The sequence below is a fragment of the Bos javanicus genome, chromosome 8 (genome assembly GCF_032452875.1).
Source record: "Bos javanicus breed banteng chromosome 8, ARS-OSU_banteng_1.0, whole genome shotgun sequence".
In the NCBI taxonomy this organism is placed as follows: Eukaryota; Metazoa; Chordata; class Mammalia; order Artiodactyla; family Bovidae; genus Bos; species Bos javanicus.
This window is the reverse complement of record NC_083875.1, coordinates 74,077,400-74,101,666: the sequence shown is the minus strand read 5'-3', so window position 1 is coordinate 74,101,666 and position 24,267 is coordinate 74,077,400. Positions and strand designations below refer to the sequence as shown.

General features: G+C 42.1%; 1 long non-coding RNA gene and 1 other non-coding gene across 2 annotated transcripts; both read left to right on the top strand.

The window, feature by feature from the left end:
* The first annotated feature begins 459 nt into the window (after positions 1-459).
* On the top strand, positions 460-14,767 carry LOC133252893 (uncharacterized). The gene is made up of 2 exons (XR_009738119.1): positions 460-2,049; positions 9,354-14,767. It is a non-coding gene; the product is annotated as an uncharacterized LOC133252893 (long non-coding RNA).
* Positions 14,768-23,927: 9,160 nt separating this feature from the next.
* Positions 23,928-24,034, top strand: LOC133253574 (U6 spliceosomal RNA). Its single transcript, XR_009738349.1, has one exon. It is a non-coding gene; the product is annotated as a U6 spliceosomal RNA (small nuclear RNA).
* Positions 24,035-24,267: the final 233 nt, after the last annotated feature.

The window sequence follows — 24,267 nt, the reverse complement described above, 5'->3', positions numbered from 1 at the left end:
TATCAACAAAGACAACGTCAGGGAAATAAGCCTATGGATCTCAGGGAGCAGAGTGTTAGTCACTCAGTTGTGTCTGACTCTTTGTGACCCCATGGACTGTAGCCCACCAGTCTCCTCTGTCCATGGAATTCTCCAGGCAAGAATAGAATACTGCAGTGGGTAGTCATTCGCTTCTCCAGGAAATCTTCCGAACCCAGGGATCGAACCCCGGTCTTCTGCACTGTGGGCAGATTCCTTATTATCTGTGCTATAGCGGGGGAGAGGGCTCATTTGGATTTGTAAATTCTACTGTATGGATTTGAAAATCTCTTCAGTACAGAAACAAACCTTTCAGAGCTGGATTCAAATGACAAATAAGAATGATACAGTCAGTCCTCCGAACTGTGCTTTCTTTTCTGGTCAGGCCCCAGCTCAGGCTCCCAAGTTGGTCCCCCTGCTGCCACTGATAACATCACGGGCACCTCCAGAGCCCTTCCTGCCTTTGTTCTGGGTGTCACTGATGTTAATCAAATGGGAAGGAAACACAATTCAGAGCTCACAAAGCAAAGGGGAACTGATTTTCAAGTTCATGACTTTCAAATCCAGGGCACAAAGGCAGAGGCATTTTAACTAGGTATGTGAGGCTGGAGCTACTACTCTTAAATCTGTGCTTTCCTTTTAATGGGAAGTGCTTTTTAATTCACACTTTGGGGACTTATTTTACTGCACGAAGAGGTTTGTTCCCATGCATTTTTGGTTTGATGCCTTCCTACATGGAGTGTGAAGAGAATGTGTAAATAGGCCCCTGGAAAATCAAAAGTCTCATTAACTCTGTGTCTATTTAATCCAGCAAATGTTTGTTAAAGGGGTGTGATCCAGGCAGTGTAGTAGGAGTCAGAAATGGAAGAGGAGAAAGAGGTGTCTGCCCTAAAGGAGTTTGCAATCTGCTTATGTAATCTGACAAATACATAGATAAATGCCAGAATCAGGTGCTGACAGAGGAGAGAAGAAAGGAGGTTAACCTGGGAGGATGGCAGAGGACTTCATAGATCCAATTACATTTTAGTTGGATTTTAAAGGGCAGATAAAAATCTTAGCTGAATTGGGGATTGTGAGCAGGATGGAAATCCAGGATGGAAATCTGGAACACACAGAGGATCCTGGTGAAACGGTGCCTAATCCCACCTCCCTGACCATTGGTGTGAGGGAGACCATAGCCACTGAGAGAACAGGAAAGAATGGACACCTGAACCAGTCTCTGCTCTTATTAAACGGGATTCCTTTTCCCTTCCATTTTCTCTCAGACTTAATTGATTTCAGGCAACTCCCCTGCAGACTTAAGAGAAAGTCTTAATTCACTGCTCTTCCTGAAATACACTGGTCCCTCGGTTCATGAGAGGTTGGTTCCAGGACCTCCCTCGGATACCAAAATCAGAGAATGCTCCACTCTCTTGTAGTAAAGGGTGTGGTACAGCCAACTTTCTGTATCCTCGGGTTCTGTATCCTCGGGTTCTGCATCCTTGGATTCAACCAACCACAGACCAAAGTAAGTTTGGCTGAGACTTCTCCCAGTGAATAGGAATCTGCCTGCCAATACAGGGGACACAGGTTCGATCCCTGGGCCAGGAGGATTCCACATGCCATGGAGCAGCTAAGCCCGTGCCTGCACCCTGCAATTACTGAGCCCACGCAATACAGCTATTGAAGCGCCTGTGCGCTGTAATAGAGAAGGCACCGCAGTGAGAAGCCCTCGCACCATAGCAAAGAGTAGCCGCCGCGCCCTGACCCCCGCCCCGGCCCGCGACTAGAGAATCCAGCTCGCAGCAACGAGGACCCAGCGCGGCCAAAAATGAATACATAACTTTTAAAAAAAATTAGTTTGTTTGAACCTGCGTTGTGGAGCCCACAGACCTGGAGGGCCGAATGTGTAGCTACATCTTGAAAGGAAAAACTTTAAAAACCCAATGATTTACTTATTGGGATTGCTTTTTTACAGTTTATCTGAGCAAGGTGCTTATAAGGAACATGCTTTTGACCAAGGAACCTTGTTGGAGCACAGAATCACAGCCGGTAAGTGAGCACTGAAGAGGATTTCTGTCTAGGGATGTGTGTTTGGGGAGCAGGGATGAGAGGCTGCAGACCAAGGCCTGTGGAGCCATTGATGGCTCTACATCTTTCTCTTTTGTCTTTATTGAATTTGTTGTATTACTGCTTCTATTTTTTTCTGTTTTGGGGTTTGGGAGCTACAAGGCTTGTGGAATATTAACTCCCCGACTAGGGAATTGAACTCACACCCCCTGCATTGGAATGTGAAGTCTTAACCACTGTACCATCAGAGAAATCCCAACTCTACATCCCATCCTGGTTTCCCCCATGGGCTGCATTTCTCCCTGATTGCTTTTTGTGCCAGTCTTCCATTTGTGTCCTCTCCCATCTTCTTCCTTTAAGTCCACCTGCTTTTTCCAGATCCAGTACCATCACACACGCACCATATGGCATGATGTTATAATTTGGCAAAAGCCAGTTAAAATGAAATTAAACTCTCCTTTACCCTGCCCCATCTCTTCCCTTTCCTTCTGTTCCTAGTTAATAGTCTTTGCGGTTCTGTGGGAGGCTCACACAGCTGGTAGCCTGTGGAAGGAGCCATAAAATGATGTAAGAAGCCACTCCAGAAATAAACACATTGATCCTGCAAAATGCCTGAGCTTAACTCTGTAAAAGAGATCCAGCAGAGACCCAAAACAGACGTGTCCATTGTGACTGTGTTGTTTGGCATTAATGTAGATCTGTTTTACCATATGTCACATATCCGGTGTCTCCAAGGCATGAAGTTTTCCAGTGAAGCACATTTTCAAAATAACTGAAGGTTATCATGTCAGGGATAAAATTAACATTTTTCTTTTATTAGAATCTTTATAAAACATGATCACTCTCTTATCTTCATTTTGTGTTAGACTGTTGGTGCAGAATAAAGTAAAGAATCCACCTGCCAGTGCAGAAGACATGGGTTCGATCCCTGGGTCGGGAAGATCTCCTGGAGGAGAAAATGGCAACCCACTCCAGTCTTCTTGACTGGAAAATTCCTTGGGCAGAGAAACCTGGTGGGCTACAGTCCATAGGGTTGTAAAGAGTCAGACATGACTGAGAAGCTGAGCACACCCACATCCTGGGTTCTGCTAAAAATATGTTGTCATATAAAATATTATAGAAAGAATATAAGAACAGCCTTTAGGTACATTTCTTTCCCCTTTATTTTAAACAAAAACAAGTTTACAGAAGAGTTGGAAATACAGAGAACTTGTTTTCCCTGAACCATCTGAGAGTACATTGCTCACGTAATGCCCCATCATTCCCCCGATACTTGTTCCAGGCTGAATCATGTCCTCCCAAAATTCATATGTTGAAATCCTAATTCCTGGGATTCATGATGGGACTGCATTTGGAAATAGGATCTTTAAGGAGGCAATTAGGTTAAAACGAGGTCCAGTGTGACTGGTGTCTTCAGAGGAGGACATTTGGACACAGACATGGTACATAGGGAAGGCGATGAGAAGACACAGGAAGAAGATGACCATGTACCAACCAGGGAAAGAGGTCTGGAGCAGATCCTTCCTTCATGGTCCTCAGAAGAAAATAACCCTGCTGACACCTTGACCTTGGACTTCCAGTCTCTTAGTACTGTGGGATTTCTTGTGTGTGTATGTGTGTTTCATTTTAAATTAATTAATTTATTTTTGGCTGCACTGGATCTTCCTTCACTGTAAGTTAGAATAAATAAATAAAGCCCTTAAAAAAAAAGATTCCAAAAAAAAAAAAAAGATTCCAAATCAGGTCTGTTCAACTCCAAAGCCCATGTCATTTCTAATCTTCCAGGCTGTCTCACATAAAGAACACTAAACACATTTGAAATTAATCCACCAGGGTCAATGGGGTTTATCTAACTTTATTGATCATTGTCCAGCAGAGAAATATTTAGAACACCCCAAAACACAAGGACTGATATCCCTGGTGACACAGTGGATAAAAATCATCCTGCCAATGCAAGGGACACAGGTTCTATCCCTGGTCCAAAAGATCCCACATGCCAAGGAGCATCTAGACCCATGGGCTGCAACTACTAAAGCCTGGATGCCCTATAGCCCATGCTCCGCAACAAGAGAAGCCACCAAATGAGAAGCCCCTACTTACCGCAACTAGAGAAAACCTGGGTCTCCTAGGTTGCAGGCAGCTTCTTTACCCTCTAGCCACCAGCATGCTCCCCCCAATCTGATTTTGAGTGATTAGGTGAGGAGCCTACAAGTCCAGGAAGTTAGAAAAAAAAAAACAACTCACAGCATCAGAATCCAGCCCGAGGAATCCTCAGTGCCCCGTGAATTTCCTGGATGACTCTACCCAACCTCCAAGTCTGACAACTGCGTTATAGGTTGTTGTTCATCCGTTCAGTGACTCTTTGAGACCCCATGCACTGCAGCCCGCCAGGCTTCCCTGTCCTTCACTGTCTCCCAGAGTTTGCTCAAATTCATGGCTGTTGAGTCAGTGATGAGTTATAGGTAACCAGTCTCTGATTCACAAGGAGGAAAGTACTGCTGCTTGGCTACTTGATCCCTTAGCTGGCAATCCATTTACGTGTGGAAGTAACCAGTGAACTGATACAAAGCCTGTTTGTTTTTTTAAAGCTTTAAAGATTCTCTCTGGGTATCTCTCCACTGTCCTTTCACCCAAGTTCAGATGCAGGGAGGAAGGACTCAGTTTCCCAGGCTGCTGCAGGCTTGGGGGCTGGTCTTTCCAAGGACAGTGCAGATTTGAGGTCTTTAAACCATATACTCAGGGACAGAACTATAAATACCCAGAATGCCTCTGGCTCAGACAGTAAAGAATCCTCCTGCAATGCTGGAGACTTGGGTTCAATCCCTGGGTTGGAAAGATCCCCTGGAAGAGGGCATGGCAACCTACTCCAGTATTCTTGCCTGGAGAATCCTCGTGGACAGAGGAGCCTGGTGGGCTACCGTCCATGGTGTTGCAGAGAGTCGGCTATGACTGAGTGACTAAGCACAGCATAGCATGAAACAAACAAAATCAGAAACAGAGAAAAGACTGGTGGTTGCCAAGGGGGGTGCTGTGTGGGGTAGGGTGGGAGTGGGAGTTTGAGTTTAGCAAACAACAAGGTCCTTCTGTAATAGCACAGGGAACTATATTCAATATTCTGTGATTAACCATAATGGAAAAGAATATGAAAAAGAATGGATATATGTGTAAAACTGAATCACTGTTGTATAGCAAAATTAACACATCATAAATCAACTCTACTTCAATAAAATAAACCAAAAAAAAGAGTATCTGATGTCTTAAATAGATATCTAGTAATTAACAAAGAATCAAGGATTATAAGTGAGAATTTATGACTATCCAAACAAGTTTTTATACCCTTTGGCCTGTTTGAATGTCTTGGTTGTTCCCTTACCATATTCTTCCATTAGACGCTTTTTCTTTTTTAAAGATTTTTTAAAAATTATTTTTATTTATTTATCTGGCTCTGCCGGGTCCTAGTTGTGCTATGAGAGCTCTTATCTGTGGCATGTGGCATCTCGTTCCTCCACCAGGGATCAAACTGGGGCCTTCTGCATTGGGAGGGTGAAGTCTTAGCCACTGGGCCAACAGGAAGTCCCTACAAATTTTTTTGATGTGGACCATTTTTTTTTAAAGTCTTTATTGAATTTGTTACAATATTGCTTCTATTTTATTTTATTTTTGGCCACGAGGCATATGGGATCTTAGCTCCTTGACCAGGGATCAAACCTGCACCCCCTGGGTTGGAAGGCAAAGTCTCAACTACAGGACCACTAGGGAGTCCCTAGATGAAAATGAGATGGCCCCAGGAGTTTGTCTTCAGAGGCAATGAGAAAGGAGGAAGATGTATGTGGGGGGTGTGGGGGTTGGGGGAGGTCTTGGACGAGGAGCAGCTCCATGGGGTAGAGTGGAGTAGGGGCACGAAGCAAAAATGAGTCCCTGAGTCCTTGGGACTGAGGCGGGATGGAAAAGAAGAACATGGCAGCTGGGTCTGGGAACTGGCTCTGGGAATCCCACAGGGAAAAAAGCTTTGGTGCCCTTTGACCCAGTCATCCTACTTCTAGAAAGCTCTCCTAGGAAAATAATCCAAAAGAAAAAATATCTAAACCCCTTGACTTTTCCCAGCCTCTCAGGCCTGTGGGTACAGACAGGGATCCATTCATAGCGATGTCTGTGGTCCTTGGCATCCTGGCCCACATGCAGAACTGGGTGACCTTAAGTCTTTGGCTTAGAGCCGGCGAATCAGGTCTCAGAGTCCCCTGCAAGGGGCTCGAGCATGCTAAGGACCAGATGTGCTTCTGTTCTGCTCATGCTTGTTGTGGAAGTCCTCAGCCTGCAGACCATGGGAGGGTGGCCCTTTGTTTTAGGCCCAGTGCAGCCAATTAAATAAACATTAAAAAATTAATAAGACAGTTTTCTCTTCACCTCCTCTTTTCAAAAGAAGAAAATAAACACTCATTTTCCATTTTCTTGACTCTCCATCTCTCCCCTCTAGGCCAATGCAGGCCTGCTCTGCATTGCATGTCATCTCTTACTAAGAGTTGCCTGAAAATTTCCCTGCACCTCACCCACAATCTTCCCTTAGGCTCTGAGTAACACACTTACATGTTCATTGTAATATTAGGTATTGGGCTTTCCAGGCAGCACTAGTGGTAAAGAATCCTGCTGCCAGTGCAGGACATGTGGGAAACACGGCTTCCATCCCTGGGTCGGGAAGATCCCCTGGAGGAAGAAATGGCAACCCACTCCAGTATTCTTGCCTTAAAAAAATCCCGTGGACAGAGGAGCCTGGTGTGTTACAGTCCATGGGGTTGCAAAGAGTCTGACACGACTGAGCACACACACAATATTAGGCATAATAGTGAAAAGCTGAAAGTAATCTGAAAAAACAGTAGTAGAGGGATAATTGGATAAGTGATAGAGTGTAACCTCTTGTGAGTTATGCAGAGCCAATAACAATTATGAAGACTCTGTAACAACATAAAAAATGTGCTTATGATTTAATTTTAAGTGATAAAAAGAATACCCACTACTATGATTTCAGCTCCATAAAAATGATACATGCCTATGAAATGAATAGAAAAGAAACTTGAACAAATGAAAACCAATTCAACTTGGAGTGTGAATAGGGTAGGTGCGTTTTTTTTTTTCTGTACTCAGTGTTCCATTAATTTATCACTAATGTCATTTATTTGATAAAGAATAACCATTGTGGGGACTTCCCTGGTGGTCCAGTGGTTAAGACTCTGTGCTTGAAATGCAGAGGACATGGGTTCAGTCCCTGGTTGGAACTAAGATCCCATATGCCTCAAGGTGCAGCCTAAAAAGATAAGTTATTAGAAAAAATGAATACAATGCTGGATCCCACTTTGAGATATGCTTTGTACATACCTCAATTTTCATATAAGCTTCAGAAGAGTAGCTCAACTTTACCAATCTCCTCCCTGGGGGCATTTCCTGCTTGAAATTCTAGAAGCTGTCTGAAAAGCTTTCTTATCTATACTGGCAAGGTGTAATCCCGTGATTTCAGGAGGAACAATAATAACATTTCAAGAGGAAACACTAGAGACCAATCAGAACATGAACATTCTGATAGTTGCCTCCCTCACAATCCTCTGGGTCTTCTGGGACTTCCCTGGTGGTCCAGTGGTTAAGAATCCACCTTCCAATGCAAGGGATTCTTTGTGACCCATGGACTGTAGCCTACCAGGCTCCTCTGTCCATGGAATTCTCCAGGCAAGAATACTGGAGCAGGTTGCCATTTCCTCTTCTAGGGAGGAACTTCCTCCTCCCTTCCCAAACCAGGGATTGGATCCAGGGATTGAACCCAGGTTTCCCGCATTGCAGGCAGACCCTTTACCAACTAAGCCACCAGGGAAATAGCCATTGCAGGGGACCCTGGTTCAATTTCTGAGCAACTAAGCCCACAAGCAACAAAGATGTCACATGACACAAGAAAGACCAGACACAGTCAAATAAATAAATATTAAAAAAAGGTCCTCTGACTGCAACTGGAGGGGGTCTAATAGAGAAGAGCAATCTGGCTGGTTGTCAAGAAATTAGAGCTCTTCTGTGGGTGCTCACGGCTATTTGTAGTGTGTCGTGCTCCAATCTGTCAGCTACAAAAACTACTGACCCACAAGGCTGGTTATCAAGGCCTTACCCCATGAAGAACTGACTCTGCTTCCCCTTTGGTTGGCCTTCATTTGGGTTTTTTTGCCTACCTGCCCCTGTGGATTCATGGTTCATTGTAACCTTTCTCCCAGCTAGGTACATTGCTCTCAGGGATGAAGCTGATGGTCTTGTCCCTCTATTTTGACACAACAAGACCTGAATAGCAGGATGGGGAGCCAAGCTGGCTTGGATCCTGAGAACACTGAATTCCATCCACCTGGAGCCTAACTCCTAAATTGAGGCCCCTGACTCGAGGAAGTCCTATAGATATAAATATATATGTTACTCATTCTGTGTCTGACTCTTTGCAACCCCTGGTCTGTAGCCCGCTAGGCTCCTCTCACCATGGGATTCTCCAGGCAAGAATACTGGGGTGGGTTGCCATGCCCTCCTCCAGGGGATCTTCCAGACCCAGGGATCAAACCTGAGTCTCTTATGTCTCCTGCATTGGCAGGTGGATTCTTTACCACTAGTGCCACCTGGAAACCTGGCCTCCTCCTTGGGCTTGATTACTACAAGCCCAAGTTTTGCTACAGAAGCTCGCAGAACTCGGGAAACCCTTTGACTCCTGAGCTCACTGGTTTATTATGAAAGAGCATCACACAGGAACAGCCCAGGGCAAGGTATGTGAGAAGGGATGTGAACTTCCATGCTCTTTCTGAGGCCATTCTTCCCACAATGCCAGATGTTCACCAGCCTGGATGCTCTTTGAACCCTGTTCTTTTGGGTTTTTTTTTTGTTTGTTTGTTTTTGAGGATTCATTATATAGACATGATTGATTATATCAGCGGTCATTGGTAACTGACTCAACCTCCAGTCCCTCTTTCCTCCTTGGAAATCAGAGGGTGGGACCAAAGGTTCCAACCCTCTAATCCTCTAATCATGTGGCTGGCTCCCCTGTCGACCAGTCCCCACCCTTAGGTTAGGTTACGTGTGTATGTTCTGTCGCTTCAGTAGGAAGCCAAGGCTCTCTAAAAGCCACCTCATTAATATAATGAAAGAAACTTTTAGGGCTTGCATTACTAGGAGCTTGGTGCTAGAAATGGGTCAAAGGTCAAATATATATATTGCTTGTTATAACCACGATATCACTGACTTGTGGATAATGATGGTCCTCTCTGCTTTTGCCTCAGGAAACAGAGAACATCATACCCGCTCTGTGAGTCTTACGGAAATTCTAGAGCCTCCAACAGGTTCATGGCGGTGAAGTTAGTTAAACGGTTTCAAAGAAAGAACAAATCCTGCTACTTTATGGAGGAGCTGCTGAAGAACTTTGGCCACTGTGCTCTCAAGCAGAATGACTTCTCCAGAGACTCACTGAGAGGACCTGCCAGCAGGTGCATGAACCCTTGTTGAGGGCACTGGCTTTACCATGAGAGGACTTGACTCAAGACCAGTTCTGCCACATTCCAGGCGAGTGACTTGGGCCTCACATTTCCTCATCTGTAGAATGGGAATAACAACAACACCTCCTAAAAAGGTTTGTTGTGAGGATCAAATCAGGTGTGTGAAAATGTTAAAAAAAAAAGAAAAAGAAAAAAGAGACAGTTGCCCGAATTATTAGTGCTGTGTAACTAATGATTTTATGAATTACAATGGAGCATGGGTTAGGGTTAAAAGAACACAGAAGGGCTTCCCTGGTGGTTCAGTGGTAAAGAATCTGCCTGCCAATGCAGGCGACACGGGTTCCATCCCTGACTTGGGAAGATCCCACGTGCCTGGGGGCAACTCAACCCCTGCACCACAACTATTGAGCCTGTGCTTTAGAGCTCAGGAGATGCAGCTACTGAGCCCATATGTCCTAGAGCCCCCTGCTCTGCAACAAGAGGAGCCATTGAAATGGAAGCCCTGTGCACAGCAACTAGAGAAAAGCCCGTGCAGGAATAAAGACCCAGCACAACCAAAAATAAATAAACAGATAAATTTAAAAAAAATCTATCTTAAAGAACAAAACATGGAAGACTGGCCCTACTGGACAGGCCAGTCCCATTTGCTAAGTGCTGGGGTCGGGGAAGATGGCAGAGAGAGGGCTGAAGTTAAGGGTTCACATCAAAGGATCCTCTGTGGATGAGCAACTGACATTAGAGGGCTCTTCTGGCTCCCTGTAGAGGGGTGGTGGTAGGGGTAACAATAGGGACATTCAGTCCTTCGTCTGTGTCCCAGATCCCAAACTGGACCGTGGGGAGGAGCCTTTGCTGGCAAACAGGCTGGCATCCATTCCGGGAAAGAAGCTGGCTCCATACGCAGCTTGTCCATCAACCACAATCTTTTCAGCGCTAGGATCTCCGTACGTCTTAGGAGAAGGCACTGCTTCCCAGGTCTTTACACCCTGGAGATGGCATCACACTTGGTGGCAGGTGGGCTAAGCGCCCCTCCGTCACTCAGATCACCTGCTTAGAGAAATCGGGGAGAAGAGGGCACTATGGCCCTCTGCCCGCTGGGAACAAGTCCCAGCCAGGCGAAAGGAAGGGAGATGGAGTTTGGCAGCAGCCTGGCTTGGAGGTCTGCCTGGGAGACTCGGAACAAGCAGGTTTGGGTCTGCCCGGTAGTAATCTCCGCGACAGTGTCTCTGCCCCGTTTCAACAACTCTCGACTTCCTGAGCGCCTTGCGGCTGTGGGAGCTTGTTTTCTCGTCTTAACAAAGAGATTGTTACAGTCACCTGAAAAGTATAGTCACGAACTTGCTAACTATTCAATAAATAGTAGCTGTCACCGCCGCGTTCGCAGTCAGCAGCTCTGCGCATCATCCGAGGATGGCTGATTCAGCCCTGCGCGACCCCGCGCCCACCTTAACCCTGGACCTTGACGCTCCAGGTTCTTTCTCTACCTGGTCTGGGAGGGAACTGCAATCTTTCTGCTGCGGGAGCAACCGGGAGCCGGTGTGCAGAACCCTGAGGAGAACAGCAGAACGTTCCCGCCTCCTTCTTCCCCTCGCTCCCGGTGCTCCAGGTTGGTCCACCAAACAACTGGATTTCTGTTGGCTTCTAGTGCCCACGAGGACTGCAGTTGCCAGCTGAGCCCCAACCCAGACCAACTACCTGGATTTCACTGCCCAAATCTCAGTGGTTCTCATGAGGGGCTATTGCAATGTGGTGGGAGCATTTAGGGGAGCCCTGCTGGCATTTAGTGGGTTTGCCAGTGATGCCAGATGCCCTTCAAAGTGTGGAACAGTCCTGAACAACAAAGAACTGTGTGGCATGACTTTCAGATGTCCCACAGGACATACATGTTAGGAAAGGCCATTTATCCTTAATTAGCTGAACCAGCATCTAGCCCAGTTTGTGTATAAACAAAATGCTCTTGTTTGTAAGACCGAAAAAAAAATTATTGTGGTAAGATAGACACAACATAAAATTTACCATTTTAACCATTTTTAAAGGACACAATTCTAGTACATTTGCAATGTCATGCAAGGTGGCTACAGTATAATTCCAAACCTTTTCCAAAACCCTAAATGGAAGCTCTCTTACCATTAACCAATTGTTCCCTCTTTTCCCTGCCCCCAGACCTTTTTGTTGTTGTTTAGTCGCTAAATTGTGTCTGACTGTTTGTGACCCCATGGACTATAGCCCACCAGGCTCTTCTGTCCATGGGATTTCCCCAGACAAGGACACTGGAGTGGCTTCCCATCTCCTTCTCCAGGGGATCTTCCTGACCCACGGATTGAACCCACATCTCCTGCATTTAGCAGGCAGATTCTTTACCACTGAGCCACCTGGGAAGCCCATGCCCCAGCCCTTAATAACCTCTAATCTACTTTCTGTCTCAGTGAATTCACCTGTTCTAGTTACTTCATCAGAGAAGGCAATGGCACCCCACTCCAGTACTCTTGCCTGGAAAATCCCATGGATGGAGGAGCCTGGTGGGCTGCAGTCCATGGGATCCCTAAGAGTTGGACACAACTGAGTGACTTCATTACCATCACCGGAGATGAGGCCATGCATGGTATTTGAATCGTAAATAAAATTTATATGCCTCAGTCTGCATTTGTAACATTGAACATGGCTGCAAGCATTTGACACCTTATTATATGCTTTCTAATGTAATTATGTGCAAACATTCACATGTTGAAATACATTTTATTTTATTATATTTTACATTTCTTTTTATTCCCAAGTTAAAGCATTATGATTGCAGGGCAACTACCGAGACTAGGCACCACAACTAGAGAGTCCACACACCGCAACAAAAAGATCCCAAGTGCTGCAACTAAGGCCTGACACAGCCAAATAAATAAATAATAAAGATGTCAGAAAAGTAAAAAGCTCAATATCAGGAGCCCGTATATCTGAAGGTTTGGCCAAGCCCCAAGGAGTCATTATATATATATGATGTGAAGCAGCCTTGGAGATGTCTGCTGTTGCACTCTGAATGAGAAGAATATAATGTGACCCACGGACAATGCAATCCTAACATTTCCTCCTCATGCCAGTATTCCATCACTCAGCTGCTTTCTAGCTCTGTGCCTGGAACCAATGCCAACAAAGATGACTAAGATCTCTGGCCAGGAGTCTGCAGTCTCACATGAGAGATGGACGAGCAAACAAAAGATGGCAATGCAGGCTGGTGGATGTTTTCTCAGAAGAACAATGGAGTGTGGATTGGTCACAGGGGCTCAGAAAAGGAGGTCTGTAAATTTCCTGGCCAGTCCAATGGTTAGGACTCTGTGCTTTCACAGCTAAGGGCCCGGGTTTGATTCCCGGTCAGGGATATAAGATCTTCATAGCAAAAAAAAAAAAAAAGAAAAGAAAGAAAAGAAGGTCTGGGAAGACTATGGTGAGTAGAGATACTGGCTTTGACAACTGTTATGGATGGAATTGCCCCTGCACCCCGCTGCCCCAGTCCTAACCCCAACCCTGGTCTCCGTTCATATGTTGAAGCCCTGACCCCCAGTGTGACTGTGTTTAGAGATGAGGCCTTTAAATACGAAAACTAGATTAAAACAAAGTCACTAGGGTGGGTCCTAAATCCACTGTGACAGGCTACTTTATGACAGGAGATTGAGACACAGATATAAGCGCACACAGAAGGAAGGCCATGTGAGGACACAGGGTGGCCTTCTGCAAGAACTTCTCCGAGACGCTGGCCACATCCCAGAATCATATCTCTGTCAGAGAGGCCTCGGGAGATGCCAACCCTGCCCACATCTTTGACTTCCAACCTCCAGGGTTGTTAGGAAATAAATCTGTGTTCTTTAAGCCACCCAGACTAGGGTATTTTGTTATGGTAGCCTGACCAAACTAATGCAACAGCTGAGTTCAAAGCATTCTACTGAGGTGTAGTATGATTTCTTTAATATTTTTTTGGCTGTGCTGTGTGACATGTGGGTTCTTAGTTCCCTAGCCTGGAATCAAACCCGTGTCCCCCGCATTGGGAGCATGGAGTCTTAACCCCTGGACCTCCAAGGAAGTCCCTTTAATTGTTTTTAAAAGAATAAAACTATTTACCAAGGATTTTCACTTAGCAAAGGTAACAGGAATACTATTTTGAAATATCAAGTTGATATGTTTTTCATACCCCTGTCAATCATGTCCCCTCTCCCAGTATTGAACTATGAATGCTAAGCTGTAAACTCCAGGACAGGTGAGGGTAGGAAGTGTCTGGAATAAAAAGGTCATTGATGGACATTGATTTTCAAAAGCTGACTTTGTTGATTCTATATTGAAATTACAGTTTTCAAAGCCAGGCTTTGTGGAGAGAGAAAAAATGTTTATTTTCTGAATTTTAAAAGCTCCCTCTGTGTCTGGGGAGTTGGGCTCGCATTTTAACACATAAACCCAAGGTAGAGAGAACTCAGGTTATTTCAAAAGAGAAATAACCCCCCAACCCACCCCTCTAGGTCATCACAGAGCACCAAGCTGAGCTCCCTGTGCTATCCAGCAGCTTCCCACTAGCTGTCTATTTTACACATGGTAGTGTATATATTGGAGAAGGCAATGGCACCCCACTCCAGTACTCTTGCCTGGAAAATCCCCTGGATGGAGAAGCCTGCTAGGCTGCAGTCCCTGGGGTTGCTAATAGTTGGACACGACTGAGCAACTTCACTTTCACTTTTCACTTTCATGCGTTGGAGAAGGAAATCACAACCCACTCCAATGTTCTTGCCTGGAGAATCCCAGGGATGGAGGAGCCTGGTGGGCTGCCGTCTCTGGGGTCGCACAGAGTTGGACACGGCCGAAGTGACTTAGCAGCAGCAGCACTGTATATATATGTCAGTGCTAATCTCCAATTTGCCCTACTCTCTCCTTCCCCCACTGTGTCCACACATCCATTCGCTACGTCTGCATCCCTAGTCCTGCCCTGCAAATGGGTTCATCAGTACCATTTTCCTAGATTCCATATGTGTGCATTAATACATGATATTAATGGACTTACTTCACTCAGTGTGGCAGACTCTGAGTTCATCCACATCACTAAAACTGACTCAATTTCATTCCTTTTTATGGCTAAGTTCCCTGGATTCTTGATTTAAGATTGTTTATGTTCTGCAGTATGCAGTTACTGTCCTAATAATGTCATATATCCTAATACTATCATTCAAACAATACTTTTTTTTTTGGTTTGTTTGTTTTAATGGGCTAACATAGGAGATAGAAGAGTTTTTCTAAGGACCAGACTGTAAATATTTTAGGCTTTACAGGCTGCTCGATTTCAGTCAACTATTCAATTTTGCTCTTGTTGTGCAGAAACAGCCATAAACAATATGTCGTAAGCATGGCTGTTTGTATGAAATGTTACATATAGACATCAAAATCTGAATTTTTTTTTCAAAATCAGAATTTTACACAATTTACATGTCACAAGACATTAAAAAAATTTTTTTCCCAGAATCTTTCTTTTTCCTTATTTTTTGCTGTGCCACTAGGCAGGTAGGATCTTAGTTCCCAGACCAGGGATTGAACCCTCACCCCCTGCAGTGGCCGTGTGGTGTCTTAACCCCTGGACCCCCAAGGAAGTCCCCCAGAAAATTTTTTTTAAATGAAAAACTATTTTTAGCTTACAGGTTGTACAAAATCAGTCAGTGGACTGAATTTGACCTGTCTTTGCCAATCCCTGGGTTAACAAGTAACTATAAATATTCTATATAGAAACAAGTGCAGTTTACTACCTCCCTAATTTATCAAAAAGAAGATGGCAGGATTTGGGGGTGGAGGAGAAAGGGGATGCAAAAAGCTGTAATCACTTTTGGTCTAAGCCAGGCTATTTGATTAAAAGAAATAAATCAGATACTGTTGGATTTGTACAATTCCCCCCCACCCCCACCGCCCTTTTTTTTTAAAAGCCTGTTTCTGCCAATAGTGAGGTTAGAAAATGCTATTTTGATGAGGAAATAATGAGATCATTTGAGTTATCACTGACACATGATGCTTGTGAGAGCAATCTTTACCAGCTGCCAGGTCTCGAGGATGTGAAAAGGGGGAAATGGATTGGTTTCTTTGATGTTATTTAACTCCTTATGCTGCAGTTTGTAGCATGAAAGGCACGTGTGCGTGTGCATGTGTGTGTGTGTGTGTGTGTGTGTGTGTGATAGAGAGGTGGGGAAGGGAGAGAGGGAGGGAAGAAGAGGTGGGTCAAGTGCAGGGGTGCCTTGCCCTTTCCTACAAGCAGTGACCCAGTCTTTGCTTTGCATCAATTCTTCACTGTGCAGTCTGCCGGCTGACATTATTATTACTCATACTTGGCCTGCAAATGCCTCCCCTGGAAGTAACATTAGCCACTGGGGTCAGTCATTAGAGAAAAGGTTGACAGTAACATAGCCCCAGAGTTCCAAGGTATTACAGAGATAACAACAGGGGCCCATCCACCTGCAATGGCCAGAAAGGGAGAGGAGAGCAGAGCAGATCCAGAAGGGATGGGAACAGAAGAAATATCATATGACGTCCTTTGTACAGGGAATCCGAAAAGAAATGATGCAAATGAACGTATTTACAAAACAGAAGCAAACTCACAGACTTGGAGAATGAACTTACGGTTATTGGCCAAAGTTGTGGGGAAGGGATAGTTAGGGAGTTTGGGATGGACATTGCTGTATTTAAAATGGATAGCAAACAAGGACCTACTGTGTAGCTCAGGAACTCTGCTCAATATTATGTGGCAGCTTGGATGGGAGGAGGGTTTAGGGGAGAATGGATACATGTATACCTATGGTTGAGTCCCTTTGCTGTCCACCAGAAACTATCATATCACAACATTGTTTACTGGCTATATATACTCTGATATAAAATAAGAAATATATTTTTTTAAAGCAGGGACAGGAAAATGCCACTGGGTAGGAATGCTGACCTAGTTCTAACTTCCCATTGAAATAATCATTCCTTGATGATATCTAAAACTCACTCTTTCCTGAAAATGTGCTAAATGAGATTTTTTTGATGAGTGGGAAACATTTTTTTTTAAGTGGAAAAAATGATAATGCTTCACTTAAAACTATCTTTTTTTTTTCCCTGAAAATTAAAAAGAAAACACTATAATTCTCTGAGCATAAAAACCTAAGAATTTTTGGAAAAAATAAAGCATTCTGAAGCCTCAATTACATAACAATGAATTCATTAGTGAGGTTTTTTTGTGCAACATATACAGTATTTCCCAGTCATATCAGTTACAATTATGTTTTCCATTGACACCATGGAGTGGACATGTCCAGCAATGTGAGTTAATAATGAAATAATAAGTCAAGGCATTAAATGCTTCCCAGGTGGTGCTAGTGGTAAAGAATCCACCTGCCAATGCAGGAGACTTGGGTTTGATCACTGGGTCAGGAAGATTCACTAGAGAAGGAAATGGCAACTCACTCCAGTATTCTTACCTGGAGAATCCCATAGACAGAGTAGTCTTGCTGGCTACAGTCCATGGGGCACAAAGAGTCGGACATTGGATTCAAGTTGTTAGTACCCCCAGGTACCCTGGGGACCCTAACATGGAAATCATGAAGGGCTTCATCCCTAGGACAGGGTGGGGGAGATGACAGCCCTCTATACCTCCTAGCCTGGTTAAGGGTACTTAGTGTGCTTGTTTTAGGCATACAAATTTCTTGCAGTAGACTTCAGATTTTTTTTTAATTTATTTTTTTTATTGAAGGATAATTGCTTTATAGAATTTTGTTGTTTTCTGTCAAACCTCGACATGAATCAGCCATAGGTATAAATATATGCCCTCTCTTTTGAACCTCCCTTCCATCTCCCGCCCCATCCCATCCCTCTAGATTGATACAGATCCCCTGTTTGAGTTTCCTGAGCCATACAGCAAATTCCCATTGGCTAGCTATTTTACACATGGTAATGTAAGTTTCCATGTTACTCTTTCCCTACATCTCACCCTCTTCTCCCCTCTCCTGATGTCCATAAGTCTATTCTCTATGTCTGTTTTTCCATTACTCTCCTATAAATAAATTCTTCAGTACCATTTTTCTAGATTTGGTAAATATGCATTAGAATCTTATATTAATCTTTTTCATTCTGACTCACTTCACTCTGTATAATAGGTTCTAGGTTCATCCACCTCATCAGAACTGACTCAAATGCATTCCTTTTTATGGCTGGGTAATATTCCATTGTGTATATGTATCACGACTTCTTTATCCATTCATCTGTCTTTGGACATCTAGGTGGCTTCCATGTTTTAGCTATTGTAAATAGTGTTGCAATGAACAGTGGGATACATGTCTTTTTCAATATTGGTTTCCTCAGGGTATATGCCTAGGAGTGGGATTGCTGGGTCATATGGTGTTTTTATTCCTAGTTTTTAAAGTAATCTCCATACTATCTTCCATAGTGGCTGTATCAATTTACATTCCCACCAACAGTGCAAGAGAGTTCCCTTTTCTCCACACCCTCTCCAGCATTTATTGTTTGTAGACTTTTTGATGATGGCCATTCTGATTAGTGTGAGGTGATATCTCATTGTAGTTTTGATTTGCATTTCTCTAATAACGAGTGATGTTGAGCATCTTTTCATGTGTTTTTTAGCCATCTGTTTTGTCTTCTTTGGAAAAATATCTGTTTAGGTCTTTTTCCTACTTTTTGATTGGGTTGTTTGTTTTTCTGGCATTGAGTTGTATGAGTCGCTTGTATATTTTAGAAATTAATCCTTTGTCAGTTGTTTCATTTGCTATTAGTTTTTCCCATTCTAAGGGTTGTCTTTTCACCTTGCTTATAGTTTCCTTTTCTGTGCAAAAGCTTTTAAGTTTAATCAGGTCCCACTTGTTTACTTTTGTTTTTATTTCCATTACACTAGGAGGTTGGTCACAGAGCATCTTGCTTTGATTTATGTCATCGAGTGTTCTGCCCATGTTTTCCTCTAAGAGTTTTATAGTTTCTGGTCTTACATTTAGGTCTTTAATCCATTTTGAGTTTATCTTTGTATAAGGTGTTAGGAAGTGTTCTAATTTCATTCTTTTCCATGTAGCTGTCCAGTTTTCCCAGCACCATTTATTGAAGAGGCTGTCTTTGCTCCATTGTATATTCTTGCCTCCTTTGTCAAAAACAAGGGCTTTCTAGCTAGTTCAATTGGCCTGTATTTCTGTTTTTGGGCCAGTACCATACTGTCTTGATGACTGTAGCTTTGTAGTATAATCTGAAGTCAGGAAGGTTGATTCCTCCAGCTCTATTCTTCTTTCTCAAGACTTTCTCAAGGCTATTTGGGGTCTTTTGTGTTTCCATATGAATTGTGAAAGTTTTTGTTTTAGTTCTGTGAAAAATGCCATTGGTAATTTGATAGGGATTGCGTTGGATCTGTAGATTGCGTTTGGTAGTATAGTCATTTTCACAATATTGATTTTTCCTACCCAAGAGCATGGAATATCTCTCCATCTGTTTATGTCATCTTTGATTTCTTTCATTAGTGTCTTATAATTTTCTGTGTATAGTTCTTTTGTCTCCTTAGATAAGTTTATTCCTAGATATTTGTTTTTGTTGCAATGGTGAATGGGATTGATTCCTTAATTTCTCTTTCTGATTTTTCACTGTTAGTATATAGAAATGCAAGTGATTTCTGTGTATAGATTCTGTATCCTGCAACTTTTCTAAATTCACTGATTGGCTCTAGTAATTTTCTGATACTATGTTTAGGATTTTCTGTATACAGTATTATGTCATCTGCAAACAGTGAGAGCTTTACTTCTTCTTTTCCAATCTGGATTCCTTTTATTTCTGTTTTCTCCTCTGATTGCTGTAGTTAGTACTTCCAGAATTATGTTGAATAGTAGTGGTGAAAGTGGACACCCTTGTCTTGTTCCTGATCTTAAGGGGAATGTTTTCAGTTTTTTACCATTGAGAATAATGTTTGCTGTAGGCTTATCATATATGACCTTTACCATGTTGAGGTAGGTTCCTTCTATGCCCATTTTTTTTTGAAGAGTTTTAATCATAAATGGGTGCTGAATTTTGTCAAAGGCTTTTTCTGCATCTATTGAGATTATCATATGGTTTTTATCTTTCAATTTGTTAACATGGTGTATCACATTGATTGATTTGTGAGTATTGAAGAATCCTTGCATTCTTGGAATAAACTCAACTTGATTATGGTGTATGAGCTTTTTGATGTTGCTGAACTCTGTTTGCTAAAATTTTGTTGAGGACTTTTGCATCTATGTTCATCAGTGATATTGGTCTGTAGTTTTCTTTTTTTGTGTTGTCTTTGTCTGGTTTAGTTATCAGGGTGATGGTGGCCTTGTAAAATGAATTTGGAAGTGTTCCTTCCTCTGCAATATTTTGAAAGAGTTTTAGAAGGATTGGCATTAGCTCTTCTCTAAATGTTTGATAGAATTCCCCTGTGAAGTCATCTGGTCCTGGGCTTTTGTTTTTTGGGATGTTTTTGATCACAGCTTCAATTTCAGTGCTTGTGATTGGGTTGTTCATAATTTCTAATTCTTCCTGGTTCAGTCTTGAAAGACTGACCTTTTTTAAGAATCTGTCCATTTCTTCCAGGTTATCCATTTTATTGCCATGTATTGCCTGTTGTTCATAAGAATCTCTTATAATCCTTTGTATTTCTGCATTGCCTGTTGTAACCTCTCCTTTTTCATTTCTAATTTTGTTGATTTGATTATTCTCTTTTTTTCTTGATGAGTCTGGCTAAAGGCTTGTCAATTTTGTTTATCTTCTCAAAGAACCATCTTTTAGTTTTATTAATCTTTACTATTGTTTCTCTTTACTATTTATGGCGTGCTGTGATTCACGGGGTCGCAAAGAGTAGGACACGACTGAGCAACTGATCTGATCTGATTGTTTCTTTCATTTCTTTTTCATTTATTTCTTCTTGGATCTTTATGATTTCTTTCCTTCTACTAATTTTGGGGTTTTTTTGTTCTTCTTTTTCCAGTTGTTTTAGGTGTAAAGCTAGATTGTCTATTTGATGTTTTTTTTTGTTTGTTTCTTGAGGTAGGATTGTATTGCTATAAACTTCCCCCTTAGAACTACTTTTGCTAAATCCCATAGGTTTTGAGTTGTCGTGTTTTCATTGTCATTTGTTTCTAGAAATATTTTGATTTCTATTTTGATTTCTTAAGTAACCTGTTGGTTATTTAGAAACATGTTGTTCAATCTCCATGTGTTTCTGTTTCATACAGCATTTTTCTTGTAATTGATATCTAGTCTCATAGATTTGTGGTTGGAGAAGATGCTTGATACAATTTCAATTTTCTTAAATTTACTGAGATTTGATTTGTGACCCAAGATGTGGTCTATCCTGGAGAATGTTCCATGTGCGCTTGAGAAGAAGGTGTATTCTTCTCCATTTGGATGGAATGTCCTGAAGATGTCAATGAGATCCATCTCATCTAATGTATCATTTAAGACTTGTGTTTCCTTATTAGTTTTCTGTTTTGATGATCTGTCCATTGGTGTGAGTGGGTGTTAAAGTCTCCTATTATTGTGTCACTGTCAATTTCTCCTTTTATGTCTGTTAGTGTTTGTCTTATGTATTGAGGTGCTCCTATGTTGGGTGCAGAGATATTTACAATTGTTATGTCTTTCTCTTAGATTGATCCCTTGATCATTATGTAGCATCCTTCCTTATCTCTTGTAATCTTTTTTAAGGTCTATTTTGTCTGATATGAGAATTGCTACTCCAGCTTTCTTTTGCTTCCCATTTGCAAGGAATATATTTTTCCATCTTTTCACTTTCAGTCTATATGTGTCTTGAGGTCTGAAGTAGGTTTCTTGTAGACAGCATATGTATGGGTCTTGTTTTTGTATCCATTCATCCAGTCTGTGTCTTTTGGTTGGAGCATTTAATCCATTTACATTTAAAGTAATTATTGAAATATATGTTCCTATTGCCATTTTCTTAATTGTTTGGGGTTGATTTTGTAAATCTTTCTTCTTCTTTTGTATTTCTTGACTATATTAGTTCCTTTAACATTTGTTGTAAAGCTGGTTTGGTGGTACTGAATTCTCTTAAATTTTGCTTGTCTGAAAAGCTTATTTCTCCATCAATTTTGAATGAACTCCTTGCCGGGTACAGTAATCTTGGTTGTAGATTTTTCCCTTTCAGTACTTTAAATATATCTTGCCATTTCCTTCTGGCCCACAGAGTTTCTGCTGAAAGATAAGCTGTTAAGCATATGGGGTTTCCCTTATATGTTACTTGTTGCTTCTCCCTTGCTGTTTTTAATATTCTTTCTTTGTGTTTAGCCTTTGTTTGTTTGATTAGTATGTGTCTTGATGTGTTTCTCCTTGGGTTTACCCTGTATGGGACTCTTTGTGCCTCTTGGACTTGATTGACTATTTCGTTTTCCATGTTGGGGAAATTTTCAACTATAATCTCTTCAAAAATTTTCTCATACCATTTCTTTTTCTCTTCTTCTTCTGGGACCCCTATAATTTGAATGTTGGTGCATTTGATATTGTTCCAGAGGTCTCTGAAACTATCCCCAGTTCTTTTCATTCTTTTTACTTTATTCTGCTCTTCAGAAGTTATTTCCACCATTTTATCTTTCAGCTCACTGAGTTGTTCTTCTGCTTCATATATGCTGCTACTGATTCCTTCTAGGGTATTTTTAATTTAAGTAATTGTGTTGTTTGTCTCTGTATGTTTATTCTTTAATTCTTCTAGGTCTTTGTTAATTGATTCTTGCATTTTCTCCATTTTGTTTTCAAGGTTTTTTATCATCTTTACTATCATTATTCTGAATTCTTTTTCAGGTAGTTTGCCTATTTCCTCTTCATTTATTTGGACTGCTGGGTTCCTAGTTTGTTCCTTCATTTGTGTAGTATTTCTCTGCCTTTTCATTATTATTATTTTTTAATTTATTGTGTTTGAGGTCTCCTTTTCCCAGGCTTCATGGTTGAGCTCTTTCTTCCTTTTGGTTTCTGCCCTTCTAAGGTTGGCCCAGTGGTTTGTGTAAGCTTCATATAGTGTGAGATTTGTGTTCAGTTTTTGTTTGTTTGCTTGTTTTTCCTTTGATGAGCAAGGCTGAGTGAGGTGGTGATCCTGTCTGCTGAAGACTGGGTTATGTTTTTGTTTTGTTTGTTGTTTAGATGAGGCGTCTTGCACAGGGTGCTACTGGTAGTTGGGTGATGCTGGGTCTTGTATTCAAATGCTTTCCTTTGTGTGAGTTCTCACTATTTGATACTGCCTAGGGTTAGTTCGGAAAAGGCAGTGGCAACCCACTCCAGTACTCTTGCCTGGAAAATCCCATGGACGGAGGGGCCTGGTAGGCTGCAGTCCATGGGGTCGCTAGGAGTCGGACACGACTGAGCGACTTCACTTTCACTTTTCACTTTCATGCATTGGAGAAGGAAATGGCAACCCACTCAAGTGTTCTTGCCTGGAGAATCCCAGGGACGGGGGAGCCTGGTGGGCTGCCGTCTATGGGGTCGCACAGAGTCGGATATGACTGAAGCGACTTAGCAGCAGCAGGGTTAGTTCTCTGGAGAAGGCAATGGCGCCCCACGCCAGTACTCTTGCCTGGAAAATCCCCATGGATGGAGGAGCCTGGAAGGCTGCAGTCCATGGGGTCGCTGGGGGTCTGACACAACTGAGCAACTTCACTTTCACTTTTCACTTTCATACATTGGAGAAGGAAATGGCAACCCACTCCAGTGTTCTTGCCTGGAGAATCCCAGGGACGGGGAGCCTGGTGGGCTGCCGTCTATGGGGTCACACAGAGTTGGACACGACTGAAGTGACTTAGCAGCAGCAGCAGGGTTAGTTCTCTGGTAGTCTAGGGTCTTGGAGTCAGTGTTCCCACTCCAAAGGCTCAGGGGTTGATCTCTGGCCAGGAACGAAGATTCCACAAGTGGTTTGTTATGGTATTAAGTGAGATTAAAACAAATATCCAAAAACAAGAAACCAAAGATGAATCCCAGACAAATGGCAGTTACAAAATCAGACAAATAATAATTAAAATAATATAGTATACACATATACATATACACACATGAGCAAAGTCAAAACAGTCTAACAAAATAAAATGCACTAGATTGACCCGGTGAACAAAGGAAATCAAAAATTATACTTACCAGTTAAGAAAAAACTAACTAAAGCACAAACTGGAAAACAAAACTAAAGCAAGGTGCCAAGTGGGGAATAAAGCAATGAAAATAAAACTAACAAAATGTTGAGAGGAAAGGAAAGAAAGAATAGATGTGCAAAGTTAAATAGAAGTAGATAAAAAGATTTATATACATTAAAATTAACTGCAAGGGGGAAAAGAACAGTAGGAAAAGCAAACAAAGGAATAAATGTAAAAAATAATAATAGGTTTAGTGCTCGCTTCGGCAGCACATATACTAAAATTGGAACGATACAAAGAAGATTAGCATGGCCCCTGTGCAAGGATGACACGCAAATTTGTGAAGCGTTCCATATTTTTAAAACTAATACAATTATGTAAAGTTTAAAAATAAAATAAAATTTAAAAAAAATTAAAAAAAATAAAAAAATAAAGACCCTCTTGATGAAAGTGAAAAAAAAATAATAATAGGTTTAAAAAATTAAAAAAATGAAATTAAAAAAAAGAGAGAAAAAAAAGGAAAACTCCAGAGAACTGCAAAAGCCCAATGTAGAGGCAGAGATTTATAACAACAATTAAAAATGTGACTGAGA